This window comes from Mirounga angustirostris, unplaced genomic scaffold (assembly GCF_029215605.1).
Source record: "Mirounga angustirostris isolate CCGP_5_RB_7025 unplaced genomic scaffold, mMirAng1.0.hap1 SCAF_9, whole genome shotgun sequence".
NCBI classification, from domain to species: domain Eukaryota; kingdom Metazoa; phylum Chordata; class Mammalia; order Carnivora; family Phocidae; genus Mirounga; species Mirounga angustirostris.
Window position 1 is genome coordinate 39,661,281 of NW_026991717.1, and position 18,776 is coordinate 39,680,056.

The window sequence follows — 18,776 nt, forward strand, 5'->3', positions numbered from 1 at the left end:
ATTTTTATTGCGTACGCCTGTGATTTGGGCACATTTTTTTCCCCGTGCCAGTTTCTTATTATTGTTCAACACCGACTGCAGCCTTAAATGATAATGAAAACAGAAACACTCCTTTTAAAAGGCGATGACTGCTTTCCATGTCCTTTAGTATATGTGGGCTCTCCTGCCCGAAGGGGCTGGTTCGGTGTTTAAACCGTCTGCAACTGACTCCCCCAGAGCCTGGGTTCATATGCTTGCTGCATAGACCCAATCTTTTATTCTTCTGCAGAGAATGAATTGAATACCAGGCTATTTAGTGTGTGGGTGTCTTTCAGAGGAGACCTTCAAACCCAAAGGCTTTCTGTGGCCCCTGGGGACGTGGGAGTACCTGTCCTCCCATCCTAGCCTTGGGTTCCAGATGTCACACACTTGCCTTGGAAGAGAGATGTGTATTAGGGTCTTTCTTCCTTCAGCTCCTGTTGTTTCTTCGCTTCCATGATGGGACCTGCTGCTTTCACCCCTTAGTTTTCCAGGCTATTAAGAAAGAATAACAAAGCAGTTTCCCTCAGAGTCAAAGTGCTACAAATATAAGCTTGTTATCTGTATTCCATTATGATGACTAACTCACCGACTCTCATGCCCTGTGTATGATTGACTTGCAATTATGGGTTGTGTTTTTATAGCAGCTCTGAATGGTATTCTTCCCTGGCTGCTCCTTAAGCCAAGTCTGGAGCCCCTGGGTCCCCTGAGAAAGGGTGGATTTTGTGGACTCCACCCTACTTTCATTGTTGTTTTTGTTTTTTTTACCCTAAGCCTAGATATTGGATCTGTAATTAGTGATGTGATAATAATACCTTCCGTTTGCCATTTTATGCCTTTTCAAAAAGGCTTTACATGTTTTTGTGCTGATTCTCGTACAAATGCTTTTGGCACAGGCAGTGCAGGTCCTATGGCCTGATTGTATAAGGAAACAGACCGAGTGAGGTTCAATGACTTGCCCAAGTTCTTACAGCCAGTCTAAGATGGACCTGGGGCTGAAACTAGATTTCCTGATTTCAGGGTGTGTGGTCTTCCCGTGGCCACTGCATTTGTAACAAACTCAAGGTGATTGGTCTTCCATACAAGATTTCATTTGACCCTAAGATGATCTTAAAGGGTGAACAGGTATTAGGATCCTCATCTTCCAGATCAGAAAGTAGAAGCTCAGAGAGGGTGAATGCCCAAGGTAAGATGTGATAAACAAAAGAGGCAGAGGGACGCCTGGGTGGCTCAGTGGGTTAAGCATCTGCCTTTGGCTCAGGTCATGATCCCAGGGTCCTGGGATCAAGTCCTGCATCTGGTTCCTTGCTCAATGGGGAGCCTGCTTCTCCCTCTGCCTGCTACTCTCTCACTCTCTCTCTCTGACAAATAAATAAATAAAATCTCTAAAAAAATTTTTTTAAAAAAGAAAAGAGGCAGGATGCAACCCCAAGTCTCCAAGCCCACTGCTCTTGGTGATACTTTGCTGGCTGATTAATGACATCATCACTCATTCAGTGGCCTTGGCCGAAAACTTAGACTCATCCTTCATACCTTCTTTCCTTTTAGCCCGTATCTGAGCCATCAGCACATCTTACTGATTCTACCTTAGAAATATGGCCCAAGTCAACCATTTCTCACCACCTCCCCTGCTATTGTCCTGAGCTAAGCCTTTGTTTTTTTTGCACCTGATTTGCTGCAACCACCTAGTGAGTCTACAAAGATGGTCCCCAGTGAACCAGGCCTCCTGGGAGTCACGCCCATCTGGATCTGTAACATGGAATCCTGGCTGGCTTGTGACTCATTTTAATCAACAGAATGTGGGACAAGTGATTCAGTGCATTTCTGGCCTAAGCCTCAAGAAGGCTTCTGTACTTCTGAGAGCCCTGAGCCACCTGTGCGAAATCCAGCTACTCTGCTGGAGAGACTCAGTGATGAGGCCCCGTGAAGAGGTCACATGAAGAACGGGAGAGGCCCTGAGACTGCACGGAGTGGGAGAAAGGCCCGCAGTCAGTGTCCCAGCTGAGCCCAGCCTTTTCACTGTCCTCCACAAAGGTGCCAGAAATATGAGTGAGTGTCATGGACATGTCAGGTGGTTGTACCCTCCTATGACAGCAGCCCAGGTAATTTTACTGGGAGCGGAAGAGCCAGTCGGCTGAACCCAACTGACCGACAGAACCATGAGAGACGGTAACACGGTTGTTGTTCTATGGTACTAAGTTTGGGCTTGGTTTATTATGAGGCAGATAACTGAACATCTAAGGGGGTCTCCCTGCTTGCACTCCTTCTTGCCACCAGTTTATTTGCTACACAGAAGATTTCTTCTAAAATTGTGGTAAAATACACATACCATAAAATTCACCATCCTAGGGGCACCTGGGTGTCAGTGAAGTTTCTGACTCTTGATCTCGGCTCAGGTCATGATCTCAGGGTGGTGAGTTCAAGCCCCACATTGGGGTCCACACTGGGCGTGGAGTCTACTTAAAAAACAAATTCACGGGGCACCTGGGTGGCTCAGTTGGTTAAGCGACTGCCTTCGGCTCAGGTCATGATCCTGGAGTCCCGGGATCGAGTCCCGCATCGGGCTCCCTGCTCAACAGGGAGTCTGCTTCTCCCTCTGACCCTCCTCCCTCTCATGCTCTCTGTCTCTCATTCTCTCTCTCTCAAATAAATAAATAAATAAAATCTTTAAAAAAAACAAAACAAAACAAAAAAAACCAAATTCACCTTCCTAACCATTTTTAAGTATACAGTTCTAGTTAAGTACCTTGATATTGTTGTGTAACCTATTTCCAGAACTGCTTTCATCTTGCAAAACCAGACTCTATATCCATTAAACAATAACTCTATTCCCCCTCCCTTGGCAACCACCGTTCCACTTTCTGTTTTTTTGTGTGTTTTTTTAAGAAGATTTTAGTTATTTATTAGAGAGAGAGAGAGATAGCAAGAGATAGTATGAGCAAAGGCAGGGGGGAGTGGGGAGAGGGAGAAGCAGGCTCCTGGCTGAGCAGGAAGCCCATCGTGGGGCTCAATCCCAGGACGCTGGGATCATGACCTGAGCAGAAGGCAGATGCTTAACCGACTGAGCCACCCAGGCATCCCATCATTCCACTTTCTGTTTCTATAAATCGGACTCTTTCAGATACCTCATGTAAGTGGAATCATGCAGTGTTTTCTTTTGTGGCTGGCTTGTTTCATGTAGTCGGGCGTCCTCAGTGTGGCGATGTGTCAGGATTTCCTTCCTTTGGTTGCTTCCACCTTTTAGCTATTGTGAATAGCGCTGCTTCGAACATGGGTGTACGAATTGCTCTTCAAGCCCCTGCATTCAATTCTTTTCAATATACACCCAGAAGTGGAATTGCTGGATCATTTGCTAGCTCTGTTTTGAAATTTTTTGAGGCACCATCAGACACAGAAGATTTTAAAATATATATGTTGTCACTCCCTTGCTCAATACCCTCTGTTGACTTCTCGTTGCTCTTAGAATAATATCCAAGACTCTACTGTGGCCTCTGGGGCCTGATAGAACCAGCCCATGGCTGCCTTACCAGCCTCATGTCCTGTCATCCTTTTCCCTCCCTCTGCTTTGACCATTTTCAGTGCCTTGCTGCTCCTTGTCACCCCGAGCACGGTCCCAGAGCAGGGAGTTAGTGCTTGCCACTCTCTGCTTACGGTGCCCTTCCCTGGTTACTGACATGGCTCACGCCCTTGCCTCATTCAGGTCTCAGTTGAAATGTCCCCTCCTTTAGGGAAGCCTTCTCGGACCACCCAATTTAAAATAGCCCCCCATCATCTCTATATCTTTATTGTTATGTATTTATTTATTTTAATTTTATTATTATTATTATTATTTTAAGATTTTATTTATTTGACAGAGAGAGTGAGAGAGCACAAGCAACAGTAGAGGGAGAAGTAGAGGTAGAGGGAGTAGAGGGAGCCCGATGCCGGGCTCGATCCCAGGACTCTGGGATCATGACCTGAGCTGAAGGCAGACGCTTAACCATCTGAGCCACCCAGGTGCCCCTTAATTTTATTATTTTTTAAGATTGTATTTATTTATTTGAGAGAGAGAGAGAGTGAGCGAGCAAGAGAGAAGGAACAGAGGGAGAAGCAGACTCTCCTGCTGAGCAGGGAGCCCGATGCAGGACTCGATCCCAGGACTCTGGGATCATGACCTGAGCTGAAGGCAGACGCTTAATCAACTGAGCCACCCAAGCGCCCTATATCTTTATTTTTAATTCATCATTTTATCCCTATCTGATAAGTAGGGAATTTATATTATTGGCACACACATATAATGCTAACTACATGCCTTGTACTGTTCTGAACACTTTGCATATATTGATATACTGATCTTAACAGCAACCTTGTGAATTAGAAATTATTATTATTATTACTTTTATTGTCTCCACTTTACAGATGAGAGAACTGAGACACCAGATGTTAAATAACTTCCCTAAGTTGCTACAGCTAGTAATTGACAAAGATGGGATTGAACCAAGGCAGTTGGGATCCAGAATCCACTCTATTCTAGTCATCTCATTATAAATGGATATATGTAGGGTGCCTGGGTGGTGCAGTGGGTTAAGCATCCAACTCTTGGTTTTGGCTCAGGTCATGATCTCAGGTTTGTGACGTTGAGCCCTATGTCGGGCTCTGTACTCAGCGTGGAGTCTGCTTAAGACTCTCTCTCTCTCTCTCCCTCTGCCCCTCCTCACCTCTCTCAAATAAATAAATAAATCTTTAAAAAAATAAATGGATATGTATAAAAATATGTATGCATCATGTATGTGTTTGTTTATTGGCTGTCTCTCACTGATGGGACAGGAACTTTGTTTTGTTCACTGTTCTCCAAGGCTTAGAACAATGTCTGGCACTTATTAGGTTTTCACTGAAAAATGCGTTGAATGAATGAACAAGTGGGTTCTCTGTATTAGACGGCCGTCGACACTTGTCAGTGCCTTCATGATCCAAAGACCCATGTGGAAAGAATTTTAAGGTGGTCTGGATCTGATGTTTAAAGCATATGCAGGAATGTAAGCTCTCAGTTCTTTTGCCCCATGAATTTGGTTGTATCTGAAAAGTAGGACTTGCCAAATAGAGCAGGTAGATATAGTAGGTGCTCAATAATTGTGTATTCAGGAAATAAGTTGTGAGGTTTTGAGGATTAGAGACTGGTGTCTGTTTTATCTTGATAACCCTCCCAGCCCTTTGCCTGCTGCCAGGCTGCCCAACCTTTGCTTCTGTCCTGGAAGAGAAGAATTTGCCAAGTGGACCCGGCCTACTGTGTTGTGGCAACGTTTAGTCAGCGCACTTGTTTTCGAGAAGCAGCTACAAGGAGACCAGTGTGCAAGTTCCAGGCCAAAGACTAGGTGAAGGAGGTACCATTTCCAGGAAGTTTTTTCTTTTATTTCCTCCGATCCTTCCCATCAAAAACATCACTCTTCATAGGATTTAGTATCAGCTTGTCTTAGACTCTGAAACAAGTTTCTAAAACAGGGTTTTAGAAAATACTCATGATTTCCTTTGTCCTTCTCCTAAAGAACTTCCATCACGTCAAATACACCTCCTCTCCTCGGCTTTTGGAAGACCCAGGACTTCAGAGGTCTACCCGGTGCTTCGCCCAGAGAAATTGCTCTGTAAACAGATGCTGCATGAATGCATGTGTTGTTCTCTTTAGAAAGAGCCACCGGACACTCAGTTCCACAACTGGTTAGCTCTCACCTGGGATCCACTTGTGGTTCAACATACTATTTTTTTCTCTCTGGTTTCAGATACACTTAGGAGTCCTTCCAGTACCTTTTCCATCAGATTGTCATCGAAATGTAGGTCAGAAGTAAAGAAGACCAGCATTTATTGAAGAGTGGCATCAATGCATTAAAGGGTACCCTGGTGGCCTGAAAGACTTAATGCAGCTTTTTCAAATGGCTAATTTATACACTGGGCTACTCCAGCTCACCCCGGCGCACTGGCTCACATTATACAGGAAAGTAGATGGAACACACATATAATAGGCAGTAGCTGGGCTCAGTTATGACCTTATTTTCACTGATAAAGACAAATCTCGTAATTCACTGGTGGTGGTGCCAGTCTTTTTCCCCCGGACTCATGAGGATACAAGTCACATCCACTGAGCCTGCTCTGTGTGTGACAAGGAAACTCAGGCGGCCAATCATTGCAAAGGTGATTCATTCATTTGCATTCAGATATCCTGTTGGCTAAAAAGCAGTGAAAGTGTTTGGGGCTTTTTTTTTTTCTCTTCCCCATGCTATAAAAAGTGACTTACTGGTAAAATATATGCCTTTACTCATCTTACAGAGCTACTATAAAAAATAACATTTGGCAGTGGGAAGTGGGACTTTGCTTGAGGAACTAATGTGTATAGATAATATTTATACATTTCTTAGATGGCCATGGACACTTGTCAAGGCTTTCGTGTTCCAAAGACTCATACGGATAACATTTGCTATGGTGTGGGTCTTGATTTTTAAAGTGTATGCGTGGATTTATAAAATGCAAGATTGCAGAATGAAGTGGTAAGAGGCTCAAGGCCCCTGGAACAGCAGGGGGGTGACGTGAGGTGAAGTATTTAATTTGACTCTCATGCCAGTCATGAGAAAACACTGTGCTTTCTTTCCTCCGCATTCCCTGCCTGCGTTAGCTCCCTCTCAGATCTGCCTGCCCATGCCTGCTTCCACCTTCAGCCCTGTTCTTTGAGCCCTGACTTTGGCCAAAGAGGCTGGTTAAGGGCCAAGCAACCCAGACGGGGCTTCAGAACACTGGGCAGATTCCAGAAGATCTGAAATTGCTCAAGGGAAATGAAGAAACAGTATCAGGGGAGTGCAGGATGGAGTGTTCCAGAATTGCTGAATCCTGGTTCCCCTGCTGGGGCAGAAATCCAGTAGGGGAGCCTAGATGTTTATTTTCAAAGCCGGAGCTGTGTCTTCCTTTCTGCTCTGTGCTGTGCTAAGTACAATGTTGGTACTGGATAAATGTTACTAACAAGCAGCCATAATGGTGATGACAGTACAGCGTGGTCACTCCACCTCCTGCAAGCCAAGGGAGTTTAAAAGATTTAACCATTTCTCGTGATTGATGTCGGTGTACCCAGGATCCCGGCCCCTGGAATTTGTCCTGTTCTCCCATCTGTTTGGAAAGACTCGGGAAGTAGCAAAGAGCTCCCAGGGGCCAGAGCTTCCTGCATTTTGCCTTCAGAGCAGCCACTCTGAGAACGAGCCGATGCTCCTCATGTGTCTTGTCTGCCAATTAGATCCCTCTGTCCACAGAGACCCTTTAAAAAAACAATAATGATACCTTCACTTTAATTATTCTCTTTCTTGGTCCCACTTCAGGACTATGCCTTTTAAATAAGTTACACCAGAGTTTCTTCCTTCTCATCTAGCTCCTAATTAAGGACGGTGGGGGGTATCCTTTGGTCTTATTTTCTTATAATTTTAATTACACTGATCCCGGCTTAAAACAGGACCCATTTAAGTGCTGAGACGATATGTATTTTCTGGTTCAGTGAGTTTTTTCCTCCATGCCTCATAGAAGAGGGCATCGTTGAGACACGGAGCTTCTCTGAGCACCAAATCTCGCTAAGCTGGCCTTGCACTGGACAAAGGACAAGGCCCCCGGTGGGGACTCTAGCTGCTGCAGGGGCCCTTGTGTCTTCAGGACGACTGGCGCTTTACCACAAGGAGCAGCGATCATGATGAAAAGTCAGAGCTGAGATGTCAGCCCCAGGAAATGCTCCAAGGGAATGCAGTGGTGGCCGGCTCTAAAAAGGTGAATGATCTGCTAGATGCTCTTCCCTGCCCTCCCCAGCACTCAGCATGCTCATGCTTAGAAGGGCAGTCATCATGCCATTTCTCTTCCTCCTCCTCTTCCTTCTAGATCCCGGTCTAGCATGGACTTCCTGGAGCATTGCCGTCCTCTGCTTCCCGGAATGCACAGGATTCAGTGGTAAGAGAAGATGAGCACTAGGAGACCAAGGCCAAGGTTTGAATCCCAACCTGGCCGATACGGGTCATGTAGTCTTGGGCAAATGATTTGCCTGTTGAGCTCTGCGGTCCTCTGCCAAAAAAAGGGGATCATGATATCTGCTTGGCAGGGTGGTTGGGAAGGATGCCTATGACAATGAATGCTAAGGAAGAATGCCTCCTACACCTTTTCTCATCCCTTTCCTTTGTCAGATAGGTATGGGCAAGTACCTGGAAGGGTGGGCAGATATCTAAAGGGCTGAATAAGAAAGAAAGGAATTCCTGATGACACACAAACACACACACTCAAAATGTCTATCTTGTCTTCTCTATCTGGCCCATCCTTTTCTCATGTCCTTTTTTCCTGCCTCCTCCTTCATAAAGTTTACTCTGATTGTTTCGGTCTACATCCATCATGCCCAACCATTTTGTGCATATTGCTTCAACCACAGAGCTTAACATTACATGATAAACCATCAGGGTTTGTATGTTAAAACCTTCTCTCTCTAATCAGCCAACTTCCTTGGAAAGGGACGAAGCATGATTCTTTTTCCTGTGGCTCTGCAGTATCCAGCACCATGCCAGGCATGCAGTAAATGTTTAATAATTGATTATTAAGTGAAGTGCCTTTATTGGTCCTACCTGAGGGTGGAGACTGTATTTTATATGTTCTTTGCCTCTCCATAGCAGTTTAAGTGCAAAGCATCCAGACACTCAGGCACTCAATTAAACATTTGCCAGGTTAAAATTATCTTTTGTTTGAGAGATGGCTTTGAAGGATGCTTAGCCATTGATATGAGAAGTGTAGCCAGCGACCAAGGAGTGAATGCAGAATCTGCAGATGGTCCTAAAATGCCTGGGATTTGGGGAAGACATAGCTTCCTTTAGAGCAGTTTGTAAACCATGCCCTGGGAGGGCAGAAAGAGCATCACATAGGGAGTTTGGAGACCTGGCTTCTGGTCTCAGCTGGGACAATTGATCTGCTATGGCCTCATAGGCCAGGTCTGGAACCAGGTGGCCCTCTGGCTTTTGGTAAAAAAGTAAGTTTCTTCTTGACTTAGGAGCCCTTTGGAAACTTGTCACCTCTCACTGACCCTATTGACATCTCCCAGTTTCTTCTGATAGTTTGATCTTGGCCCATAATCCTTAAATAGACAAAACTTCCAAGGAGGCCGATTTACATTGGATTGAAAGTCAATTGGGCTACTGCAAGAATATGAAATTAGGCTTCTGGGGAAGGCAAGGCAGTTCTTTTTCTTTTCTTTTCTTTTCTTTTTTTCTTTTTTTAAAGATTTTATTTACTTATTTGGCAGAGAGAGACACAGCAAGAGAGGGAACACAAGCAGGGGGAGTGGGAGAGGGAGAAGCAGGCTTCCCGCGGAGCAGGGAGCCCGATGCGGGGCTCCATCCCAGGGCCCTGGGATCATGACCTGAGCCGAAGGCAGTCGCTTAACAACAGCCATCCAGGCGCCCCAAGGCAGTTATTTTTCAATTATCTACAGGTCAGAGGCAGTCGTGCTATTGCTCATCTTGTAATGGTCCTGAGAAGGTGACCCTCTGTTCCCTAAGTGTGACCAGGACACTAGGCTGGACCCCTCTTCAGGCTGCTCTCTGTCTATCCCCTGGCCTGTCATGAGGCTCATTGTCCTTCTACCTGTGTGCACATCCCTGGCTCCATCCCCTTTTGGGGCCCTGCATGAAGGACCCCTGCAGCTGGTGGCCAACTTGTTCCCTGACCTTGGGAAGCCTCCAGGTGTCCACTTACCACAGAGAACGCTACAGGAACTGTGAGATGTAGCCCAGGAGGCTACAACATCAGCAACCACAAAACCCAGCAAAAACACAGCCCTAGACTCTAACCTTGAACTAGTTTCAGGGCTGTTCTGGGGGCAACGTGCTGGGGTGGCCCTAAACACACAGAACCAGGGGACAGGGTAAGTTTTGCTTTGTTAGTGTTTCCCACAGCCTTGTTTCTCTTTCACCCAGCCTGATTTCTTTCTTTCTTTTGCACTCTTCCTGCCCTTCCAACAGTAAAGGGCAGGAATCCTTCCCAGCCAAGCTTGAGGAGCAGTCCAGGGCAGCAGTGGAGCCATCCTGGAGGGGGCTCTCCAAGTGCACAGCCCGCACGCTTCTATTAATTCACAAAGCGCTCTCCAAGAGGGAGCCAGACAAGCAGCGTTATTATTATCATCAATCACCCCGCACTGAAGAAACTGAGGCAGTTAAGGGAGAGAGGGACACGGAGCTGGCTCATTCACGGGAGGTGGAGGCGGAGGATGTAGCGGGGAAGGCGCATGCAGCCTGGCCCGGGCTCCCTCTGTGCACCTGCTCAGAGGGGAACAGGTGAACGAACGGATGCCCAGCCTGGGAGAGCTGCCTTGCGGATCATGCACCCTGCCCCCACCGCTGTTTTCTTTTCGGGTCCCTAAATCGAATACATTTTGATTCAATTTGGATGTTCTGGATTAGTGGAAGGGAACGAGGTTTAAAAGAGGTCAGCTCCATTACTCAGCATTATTAATGATGTTGTCGACTGTTAAAATCTCAAAAAACTAGGAAACTAATAAATTTTACATATTGAAAAATCACGGATCAGGCCAATGGATAAATTCTTAAAAGTATTTAATATCTGTTAAGAGGACAGAATGATAAATTCAATATTGAAAACCAATATCAGATTCACAATTACAGGCCATTTATCATAACCAACTGCATGGACAGCATCTTATTGCCAGGAGCATGGTGTGATTCATAAGCAGAGACCCGGAACAAGTCCATATGAAATGAGAAATAAATCTGCTTTACATATTGGAAACTTATTTCCACTTCCTATCTTTATTGCCAACAATAATGTTAGCTTTCAAGAACAAATTGTTACACATTAAACCCATGCATAATGAGCCCAATCGAGTAAAAAACTTCCCTAAAAAGAGCTTTAAATTATTCCAAATTGGGTTATTAGCTTTAACTCTAATTCCTCTGAGAGGGCCCACCAATCTTAGAGTAAGTTTCAGCACTTAACCAGACAGTTGGTTTCCCAGGTTGGGCCCCAAAGTTCTGGCTTTGTTCTTTCTTCTCCCCCCCACCTCCCCTGAAAATGTCACATGGTCAGTCTAAGGCACAAACATGATAGTATTTAACAGAAGTGTTAATTAAACAAATTGCAAGAACATTGCAATTTACACTTTTGATTGTAAGATGAATGAGTCTGCGTACTTTCAATATTTGAGTATCTATGAGTAAATGGAATGATTGGAATTCGGACCCTTGCACGTCCTGGTTGGGACACTAGCTCAGTCAATGTTTAAAACTAAAGACCTCCAAGGCTCAATAGGCAGGGAGGTGATTTGGCTGTGACGTCTCTCATTTCTCTGACCGCCCAGGCTCACCTAGCTGACATCTGTTTTAAAACACACAGGATAGATTTAAAAGTTTTTTTTCATGATCTCAAGAATGAGGGGCTCAAGGGGCACCTGGCTGGCTTGGTCAGTAGAGCATGTAACTCTTGATCTCAGGGTTTTGTAAGTTTGAGCCCCACGTTGGGCATAGAGTTTACTTAAAAGTGAAATCTTAAGGGCACCTGGGTGGCTCAGTTGGTTAAGTGACTGCCTTCGGCTCAGGTCATGATCCTGGAGTCCCGGGATCGAGTCCCGCATCGGGCTCCCTGCTCGGCGGGGAGTCTGCTTCTCCCTCTGACCCTCCTCCCTCTCATGCTCTCTCTCATTCTCTCTCTCGCAAATAAATAAAATCTTTAAAAAAAAAAAAAGTGAAATCTTAAAAAAAAAAAGAATGAGGTGCTCAAATGTAGAAAATATGGAATGTGTAGGAGGAAAAAAGCCTGGTCCCCTCACTTAGGTCACCAATTACATTTTGACATGTGTCTTTTGCATTTTTTCTCTTTTTTTTTCTGTGCATATATATATATATATATATATAATTTTCTAGCTCATGCAATCATAATTTTGATGCTCATATAGTACTCCATCATTTTATAATGAACCCTTTTCCTAATGCTGAGCACTTAGATTGCTTCACAACTTTTCTCTAGTATAAGTAATATTTCAATAATCATCTTTGTGCATTCATCTTTGGGTGAATTTCTGATGATTTCTTTAAGATTTATTCCCAGAAATCTCATTACTGGGTTAAAGAGAGCTAATATTTAAAAACCTTTGATATATACTAAGGCTGAAAAGAGAATTTTATGTAAACCCCTCATTCATGAGTTTATTGTTTCCACAAGCTGCTGCCACAGCCCAGAGGTTAAAATCATGGGCTTTGGAGTCAGATCCATCTGCTTTCAAGTTCCAGGTCTGCTACGGACTAGCTGGGAGACTTAATCACTTGGATCCTCCGTTGCCACATCTGTAAAATGGGCATCACGATACCTCAGCTTGGGGTTGTTGTGGTAAAATGGGACAGCGCTTATCAGGTGCTTAACACAGCCCTCTTGACATGCAGTAAATACTCCCTGTGAGGCAAATAGTATTGGTCTTTATGCATTTCTTGTGGCAGAATATTATAACATATGTCCTTATAACATGTATAACATATACATAAAGATATCATGTAACTTTAAAACGCTTAAGCTTTGGGGCGCCTGGGTGGCTCAGTCGTTAAGCGTCTGCCTTCGGCTCAGGTCATGATCCCAGGGTCCTGGGATCGAGCCCCGCATCAGGCTCTCTGCTCAGCGGGAAGCCTGCTTCTCCCTCTCCCACTCCCCCTGCTTGTGTTCCCTCTCTCGCTGTGTCTCTCTCTGTCAAATAAATAAAATAAAATAAATAAAAATATTTAAAACAAAACAACCCTTAAGCTTTGATAATATTCTCCATTATCTCCAGAATAAAATTCTAACCTATCAGTCAATATCCTTCACCATCAGAGCCCAGCTCACTTTTCCAAGCTTTTCTCTATTACATTTGCTCCAGCTGCCTATGATGTGTACACTTCTTGAGTGTTGCCATGCACTTCCTATCATGGTGCCCACATCCCTTCTCTTTCTAGCCCATCCTCCCCCCCTTCTTTAAGATTTATTTATTTGAGAGAGAGAGCGCATACGTGTGCACGCGCGCGCGCGCGCGCACACACACACACACACACAAGTGGGGAGGCAGGGCAGAGGGAGAGAATCTCAGGCAGACTCCCCACTGAGTGCAGGGATCTATCTCACAACCCTGAGATCATGATCTGAGCCAAAATCAAGAGTCAGATGCTTTACTAACAGAGCCACCCAGGCGCCCCACATCTTTTCCCTTCTTTTCACTGTTTGCCAGACGATACTCATGGATTCAGATGTGGCTCAGGCACCACCACTTGGTCAAGCCTTCCTGATACCAGCCCCAGCAACATGATATGCTTGTCCTCTGCACTCCCATGGCTGCTTGTGTATACCTGGGTCACGGCATTTCCCAGTCTCACAGGTTACAGTAGGTAAGGTGTGTTTCTGTCTTTCCCACAAAACTGGGAGCTCTTTAATGTTAAGATCATATCTTATTAATCTTGGTTTTCCTTCATGCCTACTACAGTGCCTGACATAATAGAAGGACTCAATAAAAGTTGGTTCAGTGTAACATAGGTAGGTGGGTAGGATCAAAGAAATCCATAAAAGACATTTTAAAGGCAATGAATTTCAACTGAATTGCAAGCTGATTGGACTCTAATTTCTTATTTATCATGGGATTTAGATTGTACTTTGTGCAATTGTGAAGTGTTTTCTAAGCCTTGGGATACTTCACGCTATTTGCAAAGTATTTCCAGGCAAATTATTGAGATTTAAAAATGTGCAAGAAATTTCAGAGGCCCCTGTATAAACATATATTAACACATCTCTTGGGAGATTACAGCATTTATCCATAATACAGGTGGGGATACTGAAGCCTGGGAAAGAGAGACCGTGGAGTTATTGAGACCCTGAATTTCTTGCCTTATTTAAATCATACTATGGTTAAAGCTGAAGTTTGAAGCCGTTTTCATATTGACTCTATACACCACTCAACTAGCCTCGTAAAGTGTCTGGATCATGTCTGATTAACAAATACTATCATTGGGGCGCCTGGGTGGCTCAGTCGTTAAGCGTCTGCCTTCAGCTCGGGTCATGATCCCAGGGTCCTGGAATCGAGTCCCACATCGGGCTCCCTGCTCTGCAGGAAGCTTGCTTCTCCCTCTCCCACTCCCCCTGCTTGTGTTCCCTCTCTCGCTGTGTCTCTCTCTGTCAAATAAATAAAATCTTTAAAAAAAACAAAAACAAAAACAAATACTATCATTATCATTATTTTTGTCCATCTGGCTCGGTGCTGGATGTCCAGTACCTAGAACAGTGCTTGGAACATCATAGGCACTCAATCAACATTTGCCAAATGACCAACTGAATCAGCAATCACATTTGGTATGACCCAATCTGCATCCTCTTGGGGTTGTTTAGCTCAACTTGACAAATCATTATAGAGTGGTTTCTGTGTGTCAGACACCTTGCCAAGGAGGTGAGGGTATGAAGATGAATAGCGTGTGGTTCCTGTCTTCACAATATCAATGTCCAGTGTGGGCAGCAGATGCATAATAGATCAATGCAGCATGCTGGGGTTAGTGGTAAGAGAGGCCTATGCACAGGGTTTCAGGAAACCCAGAGGAAGGGAATTTGGTGCAGCTCAGGGGCCTCAAGGAAAACTTGCTACGGGACAATATGCCTGAGCTCTCTCACTGGATGAGTAAGAGTTGGGTTGACAAAAGGTGGAAGGGCATTCCAAACAGAGGAGACATCATTAGCAAAGACAAAGAGATGACATGTCATTCACTAATTCATCTAAGAAACATTCTTGATGGCCTACTGTGTTCCAGATGTTGTCCTAGGAGCTAGATGTGTGGCAGCAGACCAAAGTCCCTTCGTCATGTAGCTTGTTGTCTAATAGACACAGGGCCTGCAAGCTTTCAGCATTGCTGGCGGACGAAGAGCAGAGCAGGAAGTGGGGGCAGAGGAAGCTGAAGGGCAGGGTGGCAGTTTGTTTTATGGGAGAATTGAGTTGATACCCTACCTACTTCCACAAAGGATTTGAGGCGTGTATTAAAAAGCTAAGGATTTGGGGTGCCTGGATGGCTCAGTCAGTTGAGTATCTGCCTTTGGCTCAGGTCATGATCCCAAGGTTCTGGGATCGAACCCTGCGTCCTCCCTCTCCCTTTGCCCCTCCCCCCCCATTGTGCGCTCTCTCTCTCTCTCAAATAAATAAAAAATAAAATCTTAAAAAAAAAAAAAAGCTATGGATTTGCCAAATCAAGCTACCACTGGGCAGGAGTCCCAGACAGCTTCCTGAGGTGGAGATTCTTCTGCTTCCCCCAAAGTCTCTCGGTCACTGGAGGGAATGGCCAGCAGTGCTGGAGAAAAGAGGCTGCCCCCAAACCCTGTGCACTCCCAGCAGTCCCCTTGGGTTGACTTCGTAATTTGGGTTGTATCTCAGGGCAGGGAGAGCCTGGCACCTGGTAAGAAGTTTATAAATGCTGGTTGAATGAAAACATGAGGATGATGACTTTATCTGTAAAGCAAAGGAGTAACCAATCCCTTTGAGTTTTGATTTGAGTCTATGAATGCAGAACATTATGAGCTTTCTGGAAAGTAAGATGGCTCCTACACCAACACCTTGCTCCACTCTAGTCAGAGGATAAATAGCCAAAAGCAAAACCCATGTGCCTTTATGTCCAAGTCCAACCCTCCACCCCTCCAACATTAGGTCAGGCACCATCTGAAACCTTGGAGATATTGAAATGCCTCTATGGAATTCACTGTCCAGTGGGGGCAGGTAGACCTATGAACCAATAATCATATGACCGTGGGAAGAGTGCTAATCGACGTAGGTAAACAGATAGGGTAGAGGGGCCAAGAAAGGCCTTGTCAATGAGCAGAGTTTTAAAGGACAAGACTGGAGTTTGCCAAGCTTGAAAAAGGATGGGAAGGGCGTTCAGGGTCTGAGAACAGCAGAAATAAAGATGGGGGCCGGGGGTAGGGGGAGGGCAGAACACTATGTCAAATTCAGGACGTTCAGATAAACTGGCATGGCTATCAGGTAGGATGTAAGGGTTGGCCGACTGTTGAAGGTGAGGAGAGGGGGAAGTGTTTAGAGGTATACTTTCCCCCATTATCTGCTGCAAATACAATGAAAATAGTATCCAAGAAGTATGATTACACAGATTTGAGTCAGAGGCTTACTCTCCACCTAATGGTTTTATTATCATTACTATTCTTTTGACAGCATTCATTTACATGTGCTTTGGACCCCAAATCAAAGCAAATCAGAATATGACAAAGGTGTGTCAGGAAAATGAGGTATTTGATGGAGGATGCATTTTCTCTCTTTTGTGAGTAAGCAGTTTACATCCTGCTGGGCTGCAGACTGCTGTGGCATAAGGACCATTTCCAATGATTTAACTTTGGCCCCTAACAAATCACATTTTATAATTACCTCTTACCTAGATAGCACCATTAATAATAACGGTAACTTACATAAAATCTGCATACGTGGATATGCTGAGTTCATTTTTTAACTTCCAGAATCTCCAATCCTCCAAGGACTTTCAGGAACCTCCATGATGCCTCTGGAAGCTTTGTTTTGCATCTGATTCTCTCATTTCTGTAAAAAAGATTCAGAAATTCATGTTGCTTGTCTGCAGTCTGCTGAGTTCCTTCTCTTGGACAAATTGGTCTTGGACAATGTATACCCCATAAATTGCTTCCAGATCATCTTGTGCCTGTGGGAGGACTAAGGGCTTAAGACGTGATACATTTCACAACATCACATTTGGTCCCTTTTCCTGGTAAACATGAAGGAAAGAGAACAAACCCAATTCAAATTCGCCTGGACGCAAGGAAATTCAATGTCTCAACGCCACATTTCCTGGGACTGTGTAATAATAGGTTATAAAAGTAGAGCATCATAACAAATAATAGCGTAATAATGTCATGATGATAACCTATAATTTAAATAAATCCATGAAAATGTACAATGGAGAGATTTCCAGCTCTGGCTTCTGAGAATTCGAGTTCCATTCAATTCCCAGTTCAAAGCAATTGGCCCTTCTGACGGTTATACATAAATAGGTCTCTACCAATCTCATGAAATATTCCATCCATATTCAAAGTTATTAAATATTGAACACAATCTAATAAATACAACCAAGTTAATCAAGACTTTGATTGGTGGCTGCGGGTTCATAAAAAGCTTGTGAAGGAAGTTTTTCCAGGGTTTTACTCAGATCTTCTGTCTCCCTCCCCCGTTTTGGAGTGAGGGCAGGAATTGTATTATATGCATGTGCAGGCATTTTGAGTTGTGTCGATGCGGATGTAGGTGCGCTGGGTTGTTCTCTCTTGGTAATCGTGTACTGGGCAGGATTGCTGCGTGTGGGTATGTCAGAGGATGTGTCCGGCGTACTGTTGGTGTGTGTTCTGTGAGAGGAGGCAACACTGGAAGGTTCCCTTGGATGCTGGCTCCTCTGTGGTTTCTTCTCTGCACCTTGGCAGTGGCTTGGACACAGGGATCCCGCAGTCCCTATAATTCTTTGGAGGGTATCCGAAGGTTGCTTTTTCTCAGGGTTGTGTAAGTAGACGTTGGTGCCCGAGAGCACGTGCCTTCTTGTGTTTTGGCTCAAGGATCCTCGCTTGCCTTACCCTAGTGCCAGCCCTAAAGCGCAAGACTCGGTTGCATGGAGGGAAGAGCTGTGAGCAGGCTTGAATTCAAATGTGGGTTCTATCACTTTGTCTTGGACCCTCAGTTTCCCCTTCTGTGAAAGGGGGATGATACTGCCTGCTGTAGACTATTGCTGGGAGAGTTAAATGAGACCCTATGTATACCTTAGTAATAAACTGTAGACATGGGGATGCTGGGGTGTTTCAGTCGGTTACGCGTCTGCCTTGGGCTCAGGTCATGATCCCGGGGTCCTGGGATTAAGTCCCGCATCGGGCTCCCTGCTCAGCGGTGAGTCTTCTTTTTCCTCTCCCCCTGCCACTCCCCCTGCTTGTACTCTCTCTCTGTCAAATAATTAAATAAAATCTTAAAAAAGGAAACTGTATATATTTTATTTATTCTCTTAACAAGGCTAAGCCTCTTGTAATAGATATGGAGGTAAGTAAGGCCCCAAATACCTTAGGGTGTGGTGGGGCAGGTTTCAGTGGACGAGTTGAAATCTTTCCGTCACTCAGCAAATTCCAGTCATCCCCTGATGGGTTTTCGGTGGTTGCTCCTCCCTGGGGCTCTGACCCAGGGCTCTGCGAAAGCGAGAGGGGGAAGCAAGGAGAGGAGGGAGAGGAGAGCAGGGAAGGAGAACATAGGGAATTCCCTGTACACCTGAGTGGAAGGAGGGTGGGGAGCATTGCGGCTGGAGTCCTGGACATCCGTCCTGTGTCCTAGCCTTCTGGTCCTTTATTTCTAAAAATGAGAAGGCCCTCTCACCTTGGTCACCAGAGTTTGGGCCTCCTCACCTTCCAGTCCCATCCAGGCTGAAGTGTTTAGAGGTGGAAATGAACTGGGTGTCAGATGCCATTTTACGGGAGAAGAGACACTTGGGAGAGCTCTAGAAGGAAAGATAGGAGAAGCCCAGGGGGAGGGGAGTGGGGGGGAGCAAAGACAATGATGTCCATTCTGCTTGGGCTCTATTGATTTTCTGTGTGGCCTTGAGCCAGGTGAGCCTTATTTCTGAGCCTTGGTTTCCTCCTCTGTGAGATGGGGATGGTAGCACTGTTTATCTCATTGTCATTCCCATTTTGCAGACAAGAACACTGAAGCACAGAGGGCTTAGGTAGTTCACTCGCCCTCACCT

General features: G+C 45.1%; 1 long non-coding RNA gene across 1 annotated transcript; it reads left to right on the forward strand.

Annotated features, from left to right (window-relative positions):
* The first annotated feature begins 4,765 nt into the window (after window positions 1-4,765).
* On the forward strand, window positions 4,766-14,204 carry LOC135365703 (uncharacterized). Its single transcript, XR_010413913.1, has 4 exons — window positions 4,766-6,180; window positions 7,549-7,785; window positions 7,894-7,962; window positions 13,253-14,204. It is a non-coding gene; the product is annotated as an uncharacterized LOC135365703 (long non-coding RNA).
* Window positions 14,205-18,776: the final 4,572 nt, after the last annotated feature.